At 40.3% G+C, this 18,947-nt stretch overlaps 1 long non-coding RNA gene across 1 annotated transcript; it reads right to left on the reverse strand.

The window, feature by feature from the left end:
- Positions 1-5,955: 5,955 nt before the first annotated feature.
- LOC136360909 (uncharacterized) lies at positions 5,956-18,471 on the reverse strand. Its single transcript, XR_010743542.1, has 3 exons — positions 18,332-18,471; positions 16,213-16,281; positions 5,956-6,789 (listed from the first exon to the last, which is right to left on the reverse strand). It is a non-coding gene; the product is annotated as an uncharacterized lncRNA (long non-coding RNA).
- Between the last annotated feature and the right edge of the window lie 476 nt (positions 18,472-18,947).

Genomic DNA, 18,947 nt, shown 5'->3' on the forward strand with positions numbered 1-18,947 from the left:
AATAAACTAATTAAGTAAGACATAGAGGGGGAAAATATCAGGAAGAGGACATGAAGAGCTCAGAGGCCAGCAATGCTGGTCTCTCCCACCCAAATAAAAAATATGATGAGAATTAATAAAAACCCCATAATTAAATCCCTGTACCCTGTCCTCACCCCAATCACTGCAATTCTCTACCACAGGATCTCAGTGCATTCTTCCTCCCTCTTTTATACCGGAGCTTGTCACTGCCACACTGAATTATGCAGAGTACAGGGAGGGTTAGAGGAAATGCTCCACCATCAGTCCACTGCTGGGGTTCACCAAGACTGTCAGCAGACTTGAACAAAATTCTCTGAAACATTGCCACACTGTGGCAATTCAAAGCAAAAGATTTTTCGATTCTCTATTGAGCAAGTAAGCACTTTTCCGTTGCTGTAAAATCTGTTTTTAAACTTTATGGAAGGTAATGTTTAAAAGGGAAAAATTTCTGGCAAAGAAATAGCTCCAGTTATGATATAGGGGGAAAAAGATAACCAAACAAAAAACCCTGAGAAGCAGCATTACATCAGTGTGCACAGCTTTAACTTCAGTGATTCCTGATTTCAGCCTGCATCAGCACTCGGTCTTAATATTATCATAATGTAGTGCTTTCCATAAGAGAGAAAACAGAAACCACAGCTATAGAAAGGGACCTCATGAGATTTCAAGCAGTGAGGATGATGAGATCCTCCCTCAGCCCTTCCCAGAAAACAGCTATGCTTTTCCATGCTTCAAAGAAAAACACCCAAAAACCCTAAATGCAGTTTAACATTAAGCAGCTTAGAGGAAAGCCAAAAACCCCTGGTTCCTGTAATCAGCAGCAAATGCAGGAAGCCAGAGGCAGCTTGATTTTGGAAATCCAACTGTGGAAGCTTAAGGTGCATCATAGTTAATGCAGGGGCTACCCCCAGCAGGACAGGTCCTCATTGCTTCTTTCCGCTTCCCTGCCACCCAGAAATCAAGTAGCACACAGAAATCCCCACTGCACCCAGCAAAAGATTCTTGTTTGGAAGCGGTGTCTCAAAACAGCTGTAATCAAGATAACAAATGCAAGTGATGTACAGAAAAGCTGTGCTATCCAGGTGTCCAACTAAAACCCTGCTTGGGATGAATCAACCACCTCCAAGGAAGCACCTGTAAGTGTGCTGGTAACAATTCTGTCTCCTGGTCAGTAGCAAAATTGTGACCGTGAGAAGGATCCTGAGCAGGTGCTGCAAAGAGAGTTAAAAAAAATTCCAGCAGACACAATTGATTTAGTCATGCACAGGCAGGTTCTCACGACTTCCTTTCTGTCCATCTTTTTTTGATAACACATAAACCAATTTCCTAACTACTCCTGTGATTCCTAAGGATTCTACAGCTCATCCATTCGGATTACAGGTGCTAAATGCACCATCATTGCCAAGTTCTTGTCTGGACAATATGATCTAACTCTTCCGAAGCTCTTTCCTGTACCAGTTGGATGAACTATTTCTTTGCCTACCCTGCTGTAATAGATTAGCTGCAGTTAGCAAGTGCTGGGAGTGCCCCTCTCCATTACTTTTAATTATAATTTGCTGACTGGGGAAGTCCAGGGGAAGCTTTAAAGAGGAAAGATGAAAAATGTGCCTTAGAGGACAGATTTAGATCTTTTCACTGAGCCAAGCCTAAAGCGCAATCATGATGGAGGGTGAGTGGGATGGGCTTGTTTTGTATGAAGTGATTATTATCTGATGGGAAGAGCATCCTTTTCTGGAGAAACTTCCACAAAAGCTGACTTGAGTGAAAGGTGGTCAAAAGAGCAGGCAAAGCATGAAATACTTTTACCACACATTGATTTTGTATGTGTCCCTCTTTTTACCTGGAACATCTGATTGTGCTTCTTCTGTGAGCACACAACAGCAGACAGCAGAAGTGACTTGCAAAGGTCACTTAAAAATATTTGCCTTTCCCAAAATGTTTTATCTGGCTGATATGATTCACAAACTTCTAGTAAATTCATGCAATTACCTGAAAAAAAACTCCAAGTTGTTGAAAAATTTTTATTATTTCAATCTTGTTTTCATTTGTCACATTAAATTTGTTTTGTTTGGAAGCAAGCCTCAATCTGAAGCAGTAAGAAACCCAACAAATACTACTGCCAAGTAAAAGCACTTTTATTTCTCCTGGCCTTTTGGGGACTTGGTCTTAGGAAACTGACAGTTTTATTTGCTTGTGGCTCTGGGTCTCACAAGCAGTTAATTACAGAAATAAATTTAAAAAAAAATTAAAAAAAGAAAAAGAAAAAAAGAAACTCAGCTTTTCTGAACCTCCTTCATACACAGAAAGTTAAGTTCCTGTTGCCAGATAAGGCTCTTCCTCCCTGGCACTCCTGACCATAAAGCTACTTTCCAGACAGCCCTGGCATTAAAGCTCAGATTCTCTAAAAAATTCTAGAGGGAATAGAAAAAAAAATTTAAATATTTGGGAAAGGGAAAAAATATTTTAAAACATATACCACAGCTTTCCTATCAGGTGCTCTACAAAAGTACATTCTCAGAACAAAAAACCAAAGTCTTCTAACATTTCTAACATGATTTATTTATGGACATCCAATATTTATTTCATACAGAGGTTGTAATAGTTGGCTTGCATGTTATTCTGGAAGTAGCAATTTTCCATTCCCAGAATCTCATTTTCAAAACTAGCAAGTGCTCTTGTTATTAGAAAATTCAATTGGTCCAGTGTCACCCTTCAGAAAACCCATTACAGTTCTGGTTTATTTGTTAACCTGTCCCCATATGTATCTGTAGGACCACAACCAAAGACTCTCCTGGGGCAGGTTTATTAACCTGAGCACCACAGCTCACAAAAAACAGGCTGGGCTGCATTCAGAGCAGTGTTGGAAAACCCGATTCCTGTGTTGGCAATTCCTGCTGGCTGGAAGCTCTGCTGTTTTGGGTACCTCTGCACCAGCCTCCATCTCAGCAGGACATGCCAGGGTTTCTGAGTCCTTCCTCAGGTTAGAAGGGCTTTAGGACTACAAATGTTCCCCCACAGGAATCAGGTTGTGGGTCCATATTAATGCCTATCTGCAACAAAGCAGTCAGAATTTAATTGCATGGCACAAACACTCTCATTTGACACAATCCAGTCCTTTTACTGCATTTTGCATTTGTGCACAAGGAAAACAGAGTTTAGCCTTCACCAAATTTGCTGTAACTTTGGATTTCAAACAACTTACTTATTACAATGGAAGATGTTGAGGAGATGAAGAATTCCTGCTGGGGAAATTCTCCAAATATAATGGATTTCTCTGAAGCATTTTGAAGCATGAGGGAGATCCCAGAAAGGTTTTATATTTCTGTTTGGATTCCACTGGCTCTTATACACAGTACATTTCCTGTATACTTGACATTTATCATTAAAGGAACCCCATTCTTCCTGAGTTTGCATTACAATTAATCCTCTTCTAAGCAAATCACCACAGGACAGATGTCCTCAGGAACGCTTTGAAACATTAAATTGCATCCTACCCTTCCTTTCCCTTCTGTGATCTGCACCCATTCTGACAAGAGTGGGGATTTGTGGCCAGCAGAGGTTTACATATCACAATGCACAGGATGCAGAGGCAGCAGAACCCTACAGCAGAGACTGAAGAAACAGCCTGGCCCTGTTTGCTTCTCCTTGGCCTGGGCTGGAGTAAAAACAAAGCTGTGAACACAACCAGGGCCTTCCAAGAGGGAAGACAGAAGAGAAGTCAAGGGAGACAAGAATGTTCAGCCCCACACTAAAAAAAACTAAAATCTGATAAGAGCGTATGAATATACATCCTCAAATGATACAGCTCAAGAATCTGATGCCTTTGCCCTGAAATTAGACAAGAAATATATCAAGTCCCAGAGAGAATACAAATGTCACGATTGCAAAACAAGCCAGAGAGAATAGAAAGAGGAATATCACGTAATTCTGAGGATCTCAATTATTTTAGGAGAATTATTTCAGTAATAATCAATAATATAATAAAATATTATATAGCAATAAAATAAAATAATTCAGTAGTAATCACAGAATCACCAGGTTGGAAGAGACCTTCAAGTTCATCCAGTCCAATCCAGCCCTAACACTTCAACTAAATCATTTCACTGAGTGCCACATCCAGTCTTTCTCTAAACAGATCCAGGGATTGTGACTCCATCACCTCCCCAGGCAAACCATCCCATAATTCTGAGGCCTTAATTATTTTAGAAGCGTTATTTCAGTAATAATCAGGAATATAATAAAATATTATATAGTAACATAATAAAATAATTCAGTAGTAATTCTGAGGATCTCAATTATTTTCAGTTCTTATTTTGTGCCACACGGTTGTATTCCAGAACAATTACTTGAAGTACATGTTTTCCCCAACACATTGCAATAGATAGTTTAAATTGCAGTAATTTCATTTAGCATAACCTACAAACTCTATGTTCTGTGAGCAATGATGTGTTAAAACCCCAAGCTTCAAGCTTCCAAAGACAGAGAAATCACCTGAAAACATGAAAAGTTTTGCTTTGATTTTTTCCCAGAAGAGCAAAGTGTGTGTAATGCTCCAAGGTCTTTTGGGGGTTGTTTTTGTAGTGCTCCCTGGCAGAGATGGCATTTCCCTTTCCACCTCAGCTCCCCTGCTGCAGCTGACCACTTGTCACCCTGCACGCAGGCAACGCGCCCTGCAAGCCTTCCACCTGCTTCATTTGCTCCTTCCAGAAGGAAAAACCTGGTCAGGAAAACACTTGCCAAGCAACATGGATTTTTATGCCAGATTCCAGACCTTGAGTTGAAAGTCATACAATCGCAGAATGGTTTGGGATGGAAGGGACCTTAAAGGTCCAACCCCCCCTGCCACGGGCAGGGACACTTTCCACGCTTTCCAGGTTGCTCAGGGCCCAATCAGACCTGGCCCTGAACCCTTCCAGGCATGGGGAGTCCACAACTTCCCTGAGCAACCTCTGCCAGTGCAGAATTTCTTCCTTGTGTCTAATCTAACACTACCCACTCACAATTCAAAGCCATTCCCTCTTGCCTTGGCCCTGCACACCCTCTCCAGCTTTCCTGTAGGTCCTTTATTAATATATAAATTTCCTATTCTCCAATAGGAAGGTGTTGTAAGCCCTCCCCAGACCCTTCTCTTCTCAGGGCTGAACAATTCTCTCAGCCCATCTCCACAGAATGCACAGATCCAGCAAAATCAACACGTTATTAATTTCTCTGCACTCCCTATAGAAGGAAAGGAACCTTCTGGAAAGTAGCAGGACACTACAGATGGCACCATCTAGTGCCTCTCCAAATGAATCCAGCACCTGCATAAACGGAACCCTGAACCAGCTAATTCAATTATGCTCATTCCTTTGAGAATTTAGATACACCATGATACTTTGGCCTCTTTGTAGGCACAAACACGTACATAAATTTTTTATCCATATATATAGTACATACCAGTAAAGCACTTTCTTTTAGTTTGTAACAATTTTATTTCACTGTTTGCTGTTGGATTTAATTTTTAAGAATGAAGGTGTAAAACTAATGTATGTGTTGCAATCAGAATGCATGATTAGTGAATGAAACTATGAAGAAACTGAAATACTGATTTAAAATCTGCATTTAAATACAATATTACTGAATAAATATATATATATCTCACCTAAATTCACCCTTCACTGAAACAAAGGTTCCCCTTGAATATAATTTTTAACAATGGTCAGTGACTGTACTCAGCCAGAGAACTGCCAGTAATTAACAAGTTATTTTCTGGTGTAACTCACTTGAAGCCAAAATTCCTTGCAAACTAAACCCAAGGAAGTTGATGTAGCTACTGAGAAACTTACATTGCGAAAGAGAATGGTGTGTGTGACTCAAATACCCAGTGAAAACCACAAAATCACCAATGCTGTTATCTGACCTAAGGAGGGAAATTAAGAGGAAAGGAAACAGGGAACACCTCACTGCTCTCCCAAACCACCCTAAAGGATGTTGTTGCCAGGTGGAGGAGTCAATCTCTTCTCTCAGATAGCAAGCTTTTTGTCTGGGGGACAAGAGAAAACAGCCTCAGATTGTGCCAGGGGAGATTTAGATTGGGTATTGGGAAAAAAAATTCATGGAAAAGGTGGTCAAGCTCTGGAGCAGGCTGCCCAAGTGAGAGGGATTTAAAAGCCACGTAGATGTGGCAACTGGGGACATGGTTTCGTGGTGGGCTTGACAGTGCTGGGCCAGTGGTCGGAGTCAATGATCTTAAAGGTCTTTTCCAGCGTAACTGGTTCAATAATTACACAGCTCTGTGATTAATGATTCCCACCTCTTAAATCAGTGGAAGTGGTGTTTTCCAACAGGAAGAGTGTTTCAATCACCGTTGTCTCACAGCAGCACAGTGTGAAGAATAGGATCGCTCCCCTGGGCTGGCCAGAGCCCTTCCCAAAGGCTCGCCGCGCCGTTCCCACATTCCCACCGGGAATTCCCGTGCCCGTGTCCCCTCGCCGGGAAGCGCTGCCGGCGCCCCGCCAGCTCCTCGCCGAAGCCACCCGCAGGTGGCAATGTTGGATCTGTTTTTAAGGACTGTGTCGCACAGAGTGGCCCGAGGATGTAGCACAGTTATTTTCTCCTCGCTCGTATTCTCCATTTCACGCATCGCTCCTCGTTTATTTTCATCCTACGCTGGGCACTCGCCATGAGATGCATTCCAGTGTTGAATTCACTTCTGGTTTCGTTGATACTTGTGCCTAATCTCCCATCATTCACAGGTTTCCCAGGCAGGTTTTGTGGAGCAGTAGAATGCTGGGCACATGGAAGAATTAGATTTCATTGAATTCTCTACCTGACGCTTTCTGTAGCCGATCCTTTGCTGGCTTTGACAGGCTCCAAGGAGGTGTAAATTATCACTCCATGCTCAATACATTTAAGACTCCTTTGGGCCAAGGATTTCTTCCAGGAGCCTCAATACTGTAAGTACTGCTACAAGGAAGAGAGGGTATAATTTCTCTTTTTTTTTCCCCCTCAGACATGAAGCTGGAAGATGCTAAGTCCCCCTAGACCTCATTATCAAGGACCCTGAGGACAGCAGCAAGGTAAGATGATAACAGTGGGAATTCCAAGATGAATTTTGGCAATCTATTGCAATAAGGAATATGCAGACAGGAGGTCAAAAGGAACTTTTGCTCAGCTGTAGTGATGCCTTAAATTTTAGCTTTCATGTTTTTCACAATCTGTGCTGCCCAGGGGTGCAGTTCTGAGCCTCACACTCAGTGTCACTCAGCTCTCTTCACAAAACAAATCCTTTTCCTGCTGGAGTCCAAGGACAACTTTCAGGCCCAAAAGCACAAACAATGGTGGCTGAAGGGAGGAACAAGAAGGATGGGACCTCACAACCTGAAGCTGTAATTGGACAATTAAACCCCAATATGCAAATGGACCAAAACTTATAAAAATGTAAGATCTCGTGACTGGCCATCCATTTTGTGACCATTCTTAGTCCACCTTGGGTGTAGCCCTGGTCAGGCCCTATCCTGCCCAAGGTGTACCCTAAAGACCTTTCAATAATCATCTACTTTATTCTCTAGCTCTGTCCAGTCTCTGTTCCAGGTCAGCCTTCCCAAGGCATCAGTAGCATCTCCTCTGGAAGCCACAAGGATCACACATGTCTCAGATCCCAGCTCTCTTACTCAGCTAGATGAGAGAAAGACATTCTCACCTTCCTTCAGTACAAGCAGTAGAGAGAAACCAGCACTCACAGCTGGTGATTGACTACTGCAGGAAGCAAAAGGTTATTTTAAAATCTCTTGGTCCCTCTTAAAATTCCCTTAAATCTAATATTATGTGTGTAGTGAAGATCATCAGTCTGTATTGCTTAATGATTTGCACAAGTTGTGGGGTTGGTAAATGGCTGCAAGGCCTGTATTTTGGTTATTTTGAATCTATTTTAAACTGCCTGAAGCATACTCTTTCTTGATTGTCTCCCAGTTTATCAGAGTACGGTCCATATCCAGTTCCAAACAGGGTTAGAAAGAAAAAGAAATCAGTTCTATTCATATCACAGATTTCATAGCTCTTGAGGAACAGAAGCAAGCTCCATGAGGTCCCAGTGGCTGCAAGGGGAATAACTAAACACATCTAAATTTAAGTATTGAATTTAAGAACCTAGGCACAGGAGGATTATTCTTTTGCCATTGGAGAGAATCAGCATTTTTGGAGAAAATTGAACTGTTAAACTTTCTACAAAGACTGTATCAAAGCTGAAAAATGACTGTGCTTCTAATTCAGGCATCTGAGGGAGCAGAAATTCCTGATTTCTCAATTCTTCAGACTCTGTTTTTATAGAAAAGCAACCACATACCTTCTACAATATTGTTTTTCTTTTTACATTAATTTGCATGAGCATGGGAAAAGGAGTACAGAAGCATTAATAACTATACAACAAATCACTGATTATGCTTCAGCTGAGTAAAGCAGCTGAAAAAAAAGTCATTGAGTAGCTCATTTCAGATACGGAAATTATCTACTGTGAGGACTGCTATCCCACAGGAGAATATGCCAACATTTGAACTTTTGTTTCACACACTCTACTAGCAGCAGGACTGTGATCAAAGAAAAACAAAAAAAAACCTTAACAGTAATCCCACCCTCAGAAACCCTCTGGAGAACTCGCTGCTGAGAAACCCTGTCCTGGAGGCTGCCAGAAGCTCTAATCAGCTCATATATCAAAGCTGGAGTGCAGCCTGTCTGCTCCTCCATCCCAGCAAGAGTTAAAACAATTCTCATGGGTCAAGCTACAAATCTCAGAATAAGCAAGGAAATATGCATTACTACACTCTGCAAGATTGTGAATGGATGATGGTGATCAAGACAATGCTTTGATGCTGCATCCAATACATTCCTACATATATTCCAAATCCTGGGTTTCTGTGGATTTAGTGAGCCAGGGGTGAACTGACGGAGGCATGTGGTTTACTTCCATGCTTTATGCCAGGCAGGCACGCTCACATTTTTTTGCCTTTGTTGGCATTCAAACAGGGTAAACTGTCACTCTAACAAAGCAGTTAATTTATCATAGGCTGAAAGGGTAAACTGGGCTTTTACAGTCAGGAGACATTTCTTCCTCTTTCCATTGCAAGCCTTTAAAAGGTCACACTGTCCCAGCAAGGAGTCACTATCGGCCCCAGGCTTAAGGAGCACATGTGACTGTGGCTGCACAGCTTCCCCTCACTGGTTTTACACAGTTTCTCATATGTAGGGATAGGTTAAACCCTTAATTGCAATTTCATCTTCATAAGTCCATCTGAGCTCACTTTCTCCAAATATTAAGTCATTCAGTTAACAGCAGAAAGAAACAAGAAAACCCCAACCAACCAGATTGCTCCCTGAGATAACACCTTTCTTTTTTGTGACTTGTGCAGAGGGAGTAGCAATTTCAAATCCAGACACCCAGGAGGACACCACTATTCCACTTAGAGGATGGAATTAACCCCAGTTTGCCTGAAGCTATCAGGGTGCTGGGAGGCAGCCACTGCTGGAGCACTGCAAGCACTGCACCCAAGTGTTTGGTTGAGGAGCCTCCCCCATCCTGAACAACTGGTAAAAGTTGTAGGATTATCTATGTGAATCCTTCAGTCTTCTTAAGCCCTATAAAAACTCTCAGATTTTCAGATAAGTGTGGATTTCCTCTGTTATGCTGTTAATGATAACGCCCTCTAATGGGGAATTTTTATTATTCTATTTTTTACCAGCTGTAGAGTAAGTGTCTTTATAAAGGAAGCAGCATTATCAGAAGTTCGACTTTGGTACTTTCACACAGGAAACATGACTTTCCTAAACAAGTAGCCAGCCCTACAAGTTTCACTGGGGTTACTTTAAGAAAATATTATTTTCTAAAAATATTTTTGAAAATATTGTTTTAGAAAATCAATTGAGCTAAAACAACCCTGGAATATCTTGCATGAGCAAATGGGACTAGAGGTCAATAACCATGGATGTATTTTAATCAAGAGATCAAACAGCTGAGAATTATCCCTGAGGTGAGCAAGATTAATTCAGATAAGAGCTAAACTCTAGTGGTCATGCAGAATTTCAAGACCCTGTTCCAAGTCCAGGCTTTTTGGAAGCCAGTCATTAAATGCTGGGAGAAAAAAAAAAAGAGAAATGTTTCAGATAATTAGAACCCTTTACTCAGTGGCAAAGGGCATGAACTGCATTCTCTAAAGGATAAGCAAATGTAGAATGACCACTAGCAGCTTGGCTGAACTCCAAGAGCACATCTTTCATATTAAGGTTAGATGATTCCCAGGTGGGGTCACAGGCAAAAGGACTCTCTTCGAATGTTTTTTTTTTGGCACTATCTAATGCTTATTTACCACGTATAATGAAGTGAGGCATAAAGAAAAATGAGCAAGATACTGTAGAAATTTTCTTTGTAGGCATTTGGGTGGCCAAAGCCTTGGTGGGGGGTTTGCAGTAAAAGTTAATCCTGGGGCAACCCTTGCTTTGCAGAATGAGAACTTAAACAGCTGGAGGCCTCTGGAAAATCTGGATGTGGCACTCCAGCAGCTTGGGGGCCATCTGCAGTCACTTTCATTCCTGTCTTCCTCTTAACCATCCAAATGATTAGCCAGTAAATCACTCAGTGGAAATGACAAAATAAGCCATACATTCTGAATCAGGAACTCCTGCATCACATCAGTGATTTATAATTGGTTTACACCAGCACTTTTTAAATTATCTAAAAATTTGAAAGAGGCCCAGTTTAAATTAAGACATAAGGAGATGGTCTGTTTAAATAATTTGAAAATTATTTCAAATCTCTGTCTAAATAAGAAGTGAAACTGAACACAAACACTGAGAAATTTAGTCACTTTCATTACTTCACATTTCTTTTCCTCTAATTGCGTTCGTAACTACAGACAGCTTAGATCTAAATTTGAACTCTGTCTGGATGTGAACATCCTCTTTCAAATGGTACAAACCACAGTCCTAGATCCAAACATCTAAGAAAAAATAAACAACCAAAAAAATCACCAAACAAAACAAGCAAACAAAAAAACCCAACAAAAACCACCACAACAACAACAACAAAAACCCAACCCACACAAAAACAACCCTTCAAACAAACAAACAAAAAAAAAAAACAAACCCAAAAAAGCCCCAACAAACAAGCATTGGATGCTATCGCAAATCTTGGGAAGCATGAGGAGTTCTAAGCTAGCAAGTGTGAGTTCAAAATTGAAGCTGAACTCTGACCTATATATGAGCTGTGGATTCCTGGGTTATTTGCACAAATCACTGCTTATAAAGCAATTTTTTATCACATTTAGTTTGAAAAGGAACATGCAGAACCTAAAACACAGCAGCCCTACAGTGAGTTCCAAACATAACTGGCTCTGCAGGACTTGAAACCACTGAGAACCCAGCCCAGGAGCCCCTGCAGCACCTCTGTCCCAGGGCTGGGAGGACACTGAGCTGAAACTTGGCTGAAACACAGAGTGGCCTCAGAGAGGGAGCATCACAGGCAGGTCTGGCCACCCACCTGCAAATCCAGGCTCCACCAAGGCAGTGTCCCCTGGGCAGCTCTGGGCTGCCCTCCCACCTCACTCAGCATTCAGTGCTCTCAGCTAACACACATTCAGTGTCAAGCAGTTATCTATAATCTGTCTGCATCTCCACTGATGTTGCCACAGGCACACTTGCCTTATGAAAAGAAATTCACCATTCAGAAGCTGCCTTTTTCCCCCACAGCCAAAAGACTGCTCTTTTGTCTACCTGGAAGAGTGGGAACCATGGAACAAGCATTATTTTAAATGGTTCAGCAAAGATTTCAGTTTAGGGAGCAGTGAGCTGCAAAAAAATGAATAATGGTATAGGCTGCATCAGTAAGCTGATAGCAAATAATAGGAATATATTACAAATACCATCTATAACATGTACCACTGAACTGTGCAAAAACAGGAGTGGTATCAAATAACCAGATGAACAGCAGAGACATTTATTAGAGAAGAAACTCAAGTAACAGCCTCTACAACCAGAGAACAAAAATGGAGGCATTGTAATATGCCTGAATTCTGCTTCTCAATTCTGACCTAACAACTCCAGATAGCAGGTTTGAGGATCAAAACCAACCAACCAACCATCAACCGCCCCCCCCCCCCCAAACACACACAAAACCAAACCAAAACAAAAAGATCAGTTCTCAAAAACATTGCATTATTTCAAAACCTATTTAGAAATTATTTTATTGGAAAAAACAAAACAAAACAACAAACAAACAAAAGACACAACCAAAAACCAAAACCAAAACCTAAGAGAAAGTTCAAAATATTTAAATAATAGTGAAGCTATTATTTAAGTAGGTTTTGCTCCAACTTTCCTGCTAATCCTCACTCAACTTCACAATCCATTGATATGCCCACAGCCAGCTCCTTCTATCTCTTACAAGTTCAGCTCATTGCCAGTCCTAATCACTTGACCAAGATCATTTCTTTGAGGGCTTACTCTTGCAAATTACTGATATTCTGCCTCAGTCTTCAAAGCACTTGGGCAGACATTAGGTTTCAGTGAAACTGCAGATGGAGTTAGAGTTAAGATTTGAGTACTATCTTGGATCAAGGCCAGAGCAGGTTTTTCTTCCCAGGATTAAGTCCTAAATCTCCCTGCAGAAATGGTTCAGTTCCAGGGTTTTTTTACCCATTGTTTTGTTCCCTGAATTTCTTCATTTGCTTTCATCTTTTGGAGGAAAATCAAGGCCTAAGGCCTGGCTCACTCATATATTGTTGCTCTTTTACATGAGCATAATAACTTCAATGAAGTGTTTTAAATCAAATCTGGGGAAACGATTATCTGGGTGAATGGATGTGTTTATGCACTGCTGGTTTCAGACAGCTGGTCACTAGGAAAAAAACTCTTCCCCACTGTACAGTTACATAAAATGTATCAAAGTATAATTTTTTTCTTCTTTGTAATAAGAATGAAATAAGCACAGGGTCTTTGCCAACGAGATAATCACAAGCTCTTCCTGATAACAAGCATAAACCAAAAGGGCCTAAACTAGGAAAAGAGCAAGGGAAACAAAATCCATTATTCCAATAAGGTTTACAGGCCTGCATGTTTAAGGGTGATGATTAATTTTTAGATGTAGAAAGTTTAAAAAACAAATCAACAACATTTCTGGCAAAAATCCTTGAGGCAGAAATCTGTGGCATGCCAGGGAATAAATCCTCATTTTTGTGGGTGAAATGTTGGAAATTTTGGTTTCCTTTGTTCTAATTGATTTCGAAATGTATCAAAGTGAGTCCTTTGCATTGCTCTGGACTTCAACCTTCATGCAATTTCACTGGTTTTCTCAGTTTAAAATCATTTGACAAAGTTTTCTGAGTAATATCTTATCATTTCCACAGGGAGCTACACTTGATACCATTCTATTGCATGTGGATGGGCAAAATCTGCTCTGTCCCTGCCTTGCCAAAACGATGCAGAAGGAGAGATACAATCCCTTGACTTCCATGGAGTTTCTCTCCATAGCTCTGATGAAAGCTCAGTCTAAACTTCAGCATGCAAGTGGATTTTCAGCTCACAGAAATTTTTGCAGTTAGAGAGCAGTAGAAAGTAATCACACCTCATGGCAAAGCTCATCTCAGACTGACTGTGAAACCAAAAAAATACATAAGAAGCAAAGCAAATCTTTTCAAAGTCAATCATAATTTAGGGAAATGAATCATCTGGCAAAAGCTCCATTCTTTATTTATGGACTGAAATGCATCTTGGCTAATCTAGTAAACAACAATACCAGCTCAAGTTCACTTTAAGGCAAATAATTCTAAGCAGATTGTTTCTACTTTCTTCTCACTAGAAGTATTAGAATTTTCAATATTTGATATTTTTATTAAAGATACCAACTGCTTCTGATGTAGTAAACAGTAAATGGATCTTGACTTTCTTCAATATTTTGAACTCTTAGTTGCTCTTTTTCAAAGAAGAATTATTTGACCATCCCAACAAAAGCCCAGGTGGCTATAGAGCAAATGTATCTAGGCACATATTTCTGTGAGGAAAGAATGCTTCTGGCTAAATCTAATATAGTTAAGGACTGTTACACATGATCCCTCAAACAAAATCTGCTTTGGTAGAAATCAATAATAGGATGTCTGTTAATTGTCAATATTAATACAATCTTGTGGAAGCTGTTCCTCCAGGGTACGATTTAACTCAGACACGCAGCCAGGCAGCATTCAGCAAGAAAAGCAAGCTGGGCTGGTCAGGGAATGAGTGTATCTTGAGAGCATCTCCTTGCAGATCAGTGGTATCCTAAATGATTTGATCAGTTCCACTGCCAGCACAAGTCCCTGCTAGAGCCAGGGCCCAGATAAGCTGGCTACATTTATATTCCTGGGTGGAGATAAGAGAAGACACCCTTGGTGTTGCTCCCAGATGCTTTTTGGTGGAAAGCAAAGCAGGCTTTGACTGCTGGTGCATGCTGGGCTCTCGCCTCGACTTGTGTCAAAATACCTAAAGACTATTTCCAGGTCCTGCAGTCTGGGTGTAGCCCAATTTAAGCAGAAAGTAAGGAATGGATTTTAAAAAATAAATTCGAAATCTGAAATTCTATTCATGTCTTTCTAAGTACGCAATTTAAAATCTATTTGTATTTATGCCCCTTCCTATAGGTGAATGTTACAGAACATTGTTGTGGCACCTTTACTGCATGCGACTCCTGCAAGGAAAGCTACTGCCTTTCACAGCAGCTGCAGCTCCCAAATCTACTTGAATTATCTCTCTTTGTATAAGGTATTGCAATATTAGTCTCCTCTGTACAGCTTCAGATCAAATATCCATGTTGTGAGCTGTTTCAGTACATTAAAAAAAAAAAATCACAACAAGAAGTACGCATACAATACAAAATTCCAGATTTAATCTGTGCAAAAGCCTCCATAATTCACCTTCACTAGGTGTATTCTCAGTGATGCCTTTCTTAATTATATGATGCAAACAATAATTTCCCCCTGGAACTCAGCCTGTTCCACCAAGCCTTACCCTGAAGGACAATGTTGCAGATGATCCACCTAAGGAGCACCTCCCTCCCAACAACTGGTTCCTGAAGCCTTTAGGATTAATTAGGGCCACAAGTAACCAGCAAAACTTGCCTACTGGCAAAGACCACAGCTTCAGGACCATATTTCATATTCCTTGCCAAAGTGAGCTCCACCTGTAGCTCTAAGTAGCAGCTGTAAAATACCTGAATCCAGGTCTCAATTCAGTCTATCTTGTCAAAATTCAATCTGGTCAAAACCAAACCTCTGGGTCCCAAATCCAGGTCAAAATTCATCACATCTGACTTCAAGCAGCAAGAACTCCCAGGCCCAGGCAAGAATCCCATAGAGAGAAAACACCATGTTTGCCAAGATGAAGTACAGAAAAGCCAAAAATCCCATGGGTTATGAAGTCTTAGGACTAAAAATACGACAGGCTTTTGACACTTGTCTTCAGAGAACTCATTTTCAGCACATTGCTGCAGTCTGAGTCTGGTTATACAAGAAAAAGAGTTTTGTGCTGATTCATTTAAGGAAGAAGTGAGCATGAATTAACAAGAAGAAGGGACATCACCCAAGGCCTGTTACAAATCTGTTGGAACATGCACTCACACACTGCTAGTCCTTTAAAACACAGAATTCCTCAGACACCTCTTCCTTGGTCAAGCCTTATCTTAACTTAAAAAAAATTCCTTTAAAAGTTGAGACTTTTCATACAGGAGAAAAACACAGGTCACTCATTTTTGCAACTGACATTGAATCTACTTAGTAAAAGTCAAACCAAGAAATATTAGAGAGATAAATTCTATCACCAAATAAAACTGCCTTCCATTTTTTCCACTTTGCCATGATTTACCTATAATCTCAGTTAATCTATCACCTCAACCCTCAACATGCATAAAATCTCTTTTTGCAACAGTGTTACAAAAACAAAAAAAAATTCACTTATATTCAGTCACCGAAAGAGTCTCCCCATTATTGCTATTCTGAAGAATTTCAAAACTGCAGAAGTCATTCCTTTCTGCAATGTAAAAAAGTATGTTCTCCTAATCTTTGAAAAACATTGGACTCGCCACATTTTCAAAGCCTTCAACTCTGCCATTCAGGTCTTCAGAACAGCCAAAGGAACAATGAATTAATTATTTTTCAACAATACAGAAATAGACAACTTTGGATATATTTGAGTAATTACCTATTTTGAAGCATCAGTGGCCAAAATCAAAAACGTGTCCTTTTAAAAGAGCAGCAATTGTCCTTCCATCTGAAAGAAAAATGAGAATATTGTTACATAAACAAGAAGCTTTAAGCTCAACATGACTCAACAAGTGGGTGATTCTTGGAAAGCAAAACTTCTATGTGATATTTGAATTGTGTAGTTTCTACTCCAGCCCACTCTTTTTCTATAACAAGTATACCCCTGGTTTTAGACACTTATACTTCTTAAAGAGGAAAATTTTCAAAAGGCTTTTATTCTAAGTAACTATGCTGCAATTATTTTAATTATTTTTTATTATTTAATTTTTTACTCCATTTATAGGCAATTATCTTAGTCTGTCATTAGCAATTGGCGGAAAATTTTGCTATGCATAAACAAAGTAGGCCTTATGGCAATAACTGCTGTCTTTAGGAATCTATAAAAAAATATTTCTGTCTATTCCTGCCAGAAAGCATGACCTCTCTTTAATGATACAATTATCATAATTATTGAATACTATCATTACAGTCAACTCATGTAAGCATGCAGCTTTATAAAAAAAGAATTACATAAAGACATTAAAATACACAAAATTCAAGCTCAGACCACATAATCCTAGAACAATTTGAGTTGGATGCCACCACAGCAGATCCTCTAGCTCAGCCTCCTTCTAGAAGCAGGCTCAGCACTGAATGCAGACCTGCCTGCCAACAGCTTCTTCAGCTGGGTGTTAAAAGTTTGCAAGAACAGAGTCCACAGCCTCTCTAGGTAGCCTTTTCCAAGGTCTGATTGTCCTCAGAGTGATATTTTGCCCCTGTATGTCAAGCCAGAAGCCTGCAGCACCCAGTGCTGACTTTAGGGATCCAACCCTGCTGAGCTTCAGAGTCAGACAAGTATGTTCAGGGGCATAAGGACACAACATGATATGGAATAACTCACAAATTAGGTTGTCATCCTTGCACAGTGTTGCAGCAGCCCTCTTATTAGGTAGTAGAAACAAGCCAAGACACAGACTTCTGGTTTAGCACAGTGTGAAAAGGGTCATGGTTTATTCCTCTTTACAGCTCAGCCATCCTGACTCCAACCATCCCCCAACTCTGGCTGCAGCAACTCCTGCTGTAGGTTTCCCTTGCAGCTTCTGCCTGCTGGTTATCTCTTGCAAAATGATGACTGCATACACTACTCTGCAGACTCTGACTGCAGGCTTTTACCCAGCTAGACTGTGACTGCAGGTTCTAACAACAGGCTCTAACTGCATACCCACACTGACCTCACAACAGTGATTCTCTCCCCCCAGGATCCTCCTTCTTCTTCTTCATGAGCCACTCCTTCCCTCTTCCTTGAGTTTCCTCTTCCTTCATAATTCCCTCTCACCAGCCACCCCACTCCCTTTTATCACACTTTTCTTTATTGGATACAGCTGTTACTCATTAGGGGCCAGGTAACCTATATTCTCTTCTCCTACAGCAGAAGGCTTTCGTGGTGCTTAAATGTAAATTTTGCTGTCTAAGAACAAGAGCACCACACAGAGAGATGTCTTTACTAAGTATGATTCAAACCCAATCACTGATATCCTATTGTAAACAAATGTTTCCAACACTTTTTTCCAGATATTCCCAATTAATTGATAAAGCTTTTCAGAATTCAAGTATCAAACTGGACAGACATAGGATCTGAAGATTATCCACCTGCTTCTTTTTGGAAATGCTCTACTCAGACAGTGTCACTGTCCTAAATAATAGAGATAAAACATTTCTTGTTATGATTTGGCTACAGAGCTCCAATGCTATTCTACTCTCTCAGCAGTTTGAAACTCAACACATCACAAAGAAGCCACTAATGGTCTATTTTTGGGTGGGGTTTTTTTGTTGTTTTTATTTTTCTCCTATGTATTAAATAAAACTATTCCAAGATTTTTGGTAAGGTCCCTTTCTAGAATTTTCCTTCCTGTGCCAGAAACTGGCTGGCTATCACATTTTAAAGCCTTACACCACACAGAGCACTCAATGAACTTTTCCCAATAAATTCAGAACTCGTGCGTAACAATAATTTGTGGTTGATGTAGCTATTAATAAATGTTTCCACAAGTCAGCATCCCTACACACCATCTCCTTACCTGGCACAGGAGCAGGAAAACAGCTAAGGGAGTCATGAGTCCTAATAAGCAAAGGCATTAATTCCAAAAAAATTCAATAGGGAGGCCAAACATCTTTGCTTGTGTAAGCAGAGATGAGGATTTGCTGCTGTTAAACCAGAAATCAGACTCTGCAGGTGTTCTGAGTTACCTGCAGGATTTCTTCTTTTTCTCCGCTGATAACAGAGCAGAACTCACATGAGTCTCCTTTCCTTAAATAAAAGCCCTCCAAAATCATGGAACCACATTCCCAGTTTTTGGTTGTTTACAGAGTAGTTAAAATGTGTCTTTTCAAGCTGGAATACACAGAAAGCAGGATTTAATGAACAGTCCTGCTGCTAGTGGTAGTTTAGCTCTGCAGATTTTTGATCACTCAACACAACTTTCCAATTAGTCATGTGAAAAATTAACAACATCAGGAAAATACTTCAAAATATAGGGTGAGTGTTCAACACTTTGTACAAATAAAAGATAAATTTGCATCCTATTAGGGAAATTCCAATGCACAAACAGTCTAATCTTAAGAGCTCACTATGTTTCTTCCATAACATTAATCTACGAGCATTTTAATAGCTGAAAGCAACACCTACACCAGTTT

This window comes from Sylvia atricapilla, chromosome 5 (assembly GCF_009819655.1).
Source record: "Sylvia atricapilla isolate bSylAtr1 chromosome 5, bSylAtr1.pri, whole genome shotgun sequence".
NCBI classification, from domain to species: Eukaryota; Metazoa; Chordata; class Aves; order Passeriformes; family Sylviidae; genus Sylvia; species Sylvia atricapilla.